Genomic DNA, 4318 nt, shown 5'->3' with positions numbered 1-4318 from the left:
CAAATGTTATTTCTGCTACTTGCCACCTGTGTGAACTTCAAAAGTCATCTACTCCTTTTGGGCTTGGTGTTCTTACCAGTAAAATGGAAATATTAGCACCTACCTTGTGAGTAAGTTAAAGGAGATTACAATAACTATTAGCCCCCCTTCTCATCCACATGGTCACATAAGGGATAAACCAGCATTATTTTTTTTCCTGTTAGAGAAATGTGGGAGACAAGGAAAAAGAAAAGGTATTTAAGTTCTCTGTAGCAACATGTCTCATCTTGCTTGAGCTTTGCTTAGAAGAGGAATGAGGGCACAAAGAGGGAGAAAAGAATCGGGGTCTTTCTCCTCAAACTTATTTGCCCTGTCCATGATCCTCCCAACCCTCTAAAGGCCAACTTCTGTAGCAAGTGGTAGAGAGAAGAAAAGAGAAGAGAGAAGAGGAGGGGAAAGCTCAGTGAGGCTGACCCACATTTGCAGGTAATAAAAAAAACCCAGAAGGGTTCGTCTTTTGCCTATTGATCTGTAGAGCTATTTTTGGATTCTGGATAGTAATTCTTTTGTCCGTTACAAGCATTGCAAATATCTCCTTGTGGTTTGTGGCTTGTCTTTTAAATTTTTCTTTGTGCTATCTGTTCTTTAGTTGTTTAAGTATTGCCACTTTAAATGTTAAAAAAAAAAAAAGGCAAATAAAGCACATTGTTTTATATTTTGTAAAAACTAGTTAAATAGATATGTAACTGGTCAGTGGGTGTTGTTATGTTATTATAGTTATGCATTTATATGTTTTGTGATATTTTCTAAAGCAAAAATTAGAGAGCAAAGGAAAGTTTGATCCTCTTTCCCCTCACTTCAAACACAAAAGCAAAGATACTTACTTAAAGCTCCTTCTCTTCCAGATCTTATCCTTACTTTATTGAAAGTTTCTGAACCCAGGACAAGAAAATGGAATCTAGAAATGACTTGGAATTCTGGGGACATTCTTGGCTGTGACACCCAATCACAGGAACAGCCCCAGGCCAAATTGTGAAAGAGACTACTTGTCTCTGGGCACATCCATTCCTGAACCCCCACCCTTTCCTTTCAACATCTTCTCCCTCCAGGCACCTGGCCTTCTCCTTGGATTCCCAAAGTCACCCCTCCCAGCACCAGTCACATTAAACTTAGTCACACCGAGGTAAGAGACTGACTAAATGTGGGCTCAACCCCAAAAGTATTTTTGTTTTCAAAGTCCTAGAGAGTGGGCAAAAAAGGACAAAGGAAACAGGCAAAGCTCCTCAGTGGGTGAACTCTCAAAACCCTTCACAGAATGGCTCCGGGAAAGACCTCTTCACAGGGCCCAACATTCACACCGCAGACTCCTCAAGGCCAAAGACTCCATCTTGTTCCTCTTGTTCACCCTCATTGGCGCAGGACAAGCCCAGCACGTGGTGTTCAGCAGGCACCCAACAACTATGTGTTGATGAATTCAGTGAACCTCTCATCTTGTCTGTTTTCTTCTGGGTCAGACATTGTATAAGGCACTGGGGTTGTCTGTGAAAAGAACAAAGATCCCTCTCCTCATGGACTTCCATTCTGTGTATTTAGAATGGAAAGAGGAGGGTGCTGAAAAGGACAATAAATTAAATAAGTAAATTTATATGCTTTCTATTACATTATATTAACTGTATTATATTTGGCAAAAGTACTTTGGAGAAAAAGAAAGGGAAAAGGAGAGTGCGGGGAGCAGCCTTGCAATTTGACAAAGGAAGGTTAGGGGACACTCCCTTGAGGTGTCCTTGGAGCAAAGTCTTACAGAAGGTGAAAGAGTGAGCCATAAGGCTATGCAGGGAAAGGGAATAGCAAGTGGATGAACTCTCCCACACACTCCGACATTTCCCATAATTTCAGGACTGAGCTTCTCAAGTTCTAAGAATAAGTAATGCTATTTTTTCTTTCAATAGCTTGTCCATGCTGTTTCCTTTGCCTGATGTGTACCTCCTGTTTATTCTGCGTGGCCCATTCCCACTTGTCCCTTAAGACCCGTACCAGATGCTGACTCCTCTAGGAAGCCTTCCTCCGTACCTCTAGGTAAAAAACCATTACTTCCTTTGTGCTCCCATACCACTGTGCTCACTTCTACTAGAAGCTCTTAGTACTTTCCAGGGTGTCCCATATGCGTTTCATATAATTCTCACAACAAGGGGTAGGCTATGGTTCTCATCACTGCTGTTTGACATGTGAGAAAACGGGTTCTGACACGGTAAGTAACTTGTACAGGGTAAGTAACTTGTACAGGGTGGTCGGCTGGGTTTTGGACGGCTGGACTCTTGAATAACGCATGCTCCAAAGCCAGGTCTCTTGCCATGATTCTGGGAGCTTTACCTTGAATTCGGTAAATTTTATTTGCACCAGTATTTTCTGCTATGTCCTTGATCAGCTTAAGGACAGACACCCATTTTTTATTTGATTGTATGGTAGGGTGTTAGAAAAATATTTGTTTGGTGAATAAAAGGATGAATTAGTCACCAACGGTTCAGGAATTCATGTGGAATTTATTTTTAAGCAGAGGCCTTTCTTTGCTGCCTAAATCATACCTCAGAGGTGGCTACTTACTCCCCCTGACCTCACCTGAACCAAGTAATGCCAGCGCAAGGATTCCTTTGGTCTTTCGCTTCTGTCTTTCTATTTTGGGAACTCTTAAGTAAATTGGTTTGCAACAGGTTGGAGAGGGTGCAGGGTCAGGGATGGAGCCACAGAGTGGCAGAGGCGGGAGCACACGGGGCCAGAGGCCACTGAGCAGCCATGGCCCCGGTACTTAGCCATTCTCTCCTCTGATCCTCTCCAGGGCACGCGGGACAACCTCGGAACACCGTGTCACCAGGCAGTTCCAGGCGGACAGGAGGAGATGGTCGTCTCCTCAGTCTTTCTGGAAAGATGGAGAATGAAGGTTTCCCTTGCCTGGTCTCTAGAGTCATAAATGCCATTCTGAGTTCATCACTCAGGTAGGGAGGAAAGGGAAGGGCGGATTGTCTAAAAGTGACCACGAACGGGAAAGGAGTTGCCTGAAGAAGGCAACTTCCTTCTGAGGACTTACCCTGTACCCGGTATGTGAGCAACACCCCTAGAATACTTGCTGAACCAATTACGCTGGTTCTGTGGGAGGGAAACATTTTTGCTGCTGGCGGCTGAAGACGATGTTTTTCTTCCAAATCAGGGTAAGAAAACATGTTTTTTTTGTCATGTATTTTTTGTTTCTAAAGGACTTGCCACACACCAAGTCTCAATAGTAAACTCAGGGTTGCTAATGGTTGCTGCTCCCCCCCACTAATCCCCCCCCATCTCTCATTCTAGAGGACTGAGCACCCAGGTTGGGTGGGGCTGTGCCCTGAGCTGCAAACACCAAGAAGACATCCAGCCTGTCTCCACAGGGGCCTCAGTCTGCGAGAGGCGACAGGCAGGTGATGTGGAAGTTTGGGGACAGGAGCTGGGATAGTTGTCTGTCAGGCCACCCCTGGGGCCCAAAAAAGGAAGAAAGGCTCAAAAACATGCATACTTGGGCAAAGTCTTGAAATGTATTGAGTTTCTGGGAGGGAGAGGAATTAGAGCTATCTTTAAACTGAGTTATTGCTTAAACTTGAACACAATGCTGTGTGTTCTAAAGGAGGGTAGGAGGGCAGAGAAAATGAAGTATTGCATTTCTGTGGAGACTAGACACGTGCTCGCCCTGGGGCGGATAAGATCTCAGCGCCAGCGGGGAGGGAGGGATGGTGGGGGAGCGGGGGCCACTCCCTTCTCACCCCCATTCTCTCCAGCCCACAACCCCCAAATCCTAAACACTACTCGTATCTAGTTCTTCGTTGTCTGTTAAAAATGTAAAGCCCAGGTGGGGGTCCCACATCTCACATGATCCTGCTGGCCCCTCTGTAGAAACAGCAGCGTTAGACTAGTTCCCTCCACGGCTGACTCTAGAGCTATGGTTTTACGACTCTTTGCCGTATCAGCCATTTTCATCTCAGTGTGCTTTTATGGTATGTTATCTTGAGAGTTGGTTTGTGATCTGAGAGCAGGGAGTGGGGGGGGGGGGGGGAAGAAGCTGAGAATGGGGGAGCGCTGTGGGTGGACCCTCACCCCACCTTCCTCTGCCTTATTTGGAGGCTTTTTTTTTTTTTCTGTCTCCACTAGCGGCTAGCATTTCTTTACTGGAGATAAAGAGAAATAATCAGCATCACCGAACTATTCCTTTAATGCTCTGGCCCCAGTAGGAGTCACAGTTTTCATGTATTAAAACCCTGCTGTGGAGGGAGTGCACGTAGCTCAGTGGTTGAGCGCCTGCTTCCCATGTGCGAGGTCC

At 45.4% G+C, this 4318-nt stretch overlaps 1 long non-coding RNA gene across 2 annotated transcripts; it reads left to right on the top strand.

Moving 5' to 3' along the window:
- The first annotated feature begins 303 nt into the window (after positions 1-303).
- Positions 304-4030, top strand: LOC131273356 (uncharacterized). Of its 2 annotated transcripts, XR_011645587.1 has the most exons (6): positions 304-465; positions 1089-1162; positions 1929-2055; positions 2813-3182; positions 3319-3425; positions 3895-4030. It is a non-coding gene; the product is annotated as an uncharacterized lncRNA (long non-coding RNA). The 2 variants fall into 2 exon arrangements; XR_011645586.1 differs by having other exon boundaries at positions 2813-3425.
- The last annotated feature ends 288 nt before the right edge of the window (positions 4031-4318 follow it).

The sequence above is a fragment of the Dasypus novemcinctus genome, chromosome 14, assembly GCF_030445035.2.
Source record: "Dasypus novemcinctus isolate mDasNov1 chromosome 14, mDasNov1.1.hap2, whole genome shotgun sequence".
Lineage (NCBI taxonomy): Eukaryota > Metazoa > Chordata > Mammalia > Cingulata > Dasypodidae > Dasypus > Dasypus novemcinctus.
The sequence above is the reverse complement of the archived record's forward strand: the minus strand, read 5'-3'. Positions and strand labels throughout refer to the sequence as shown.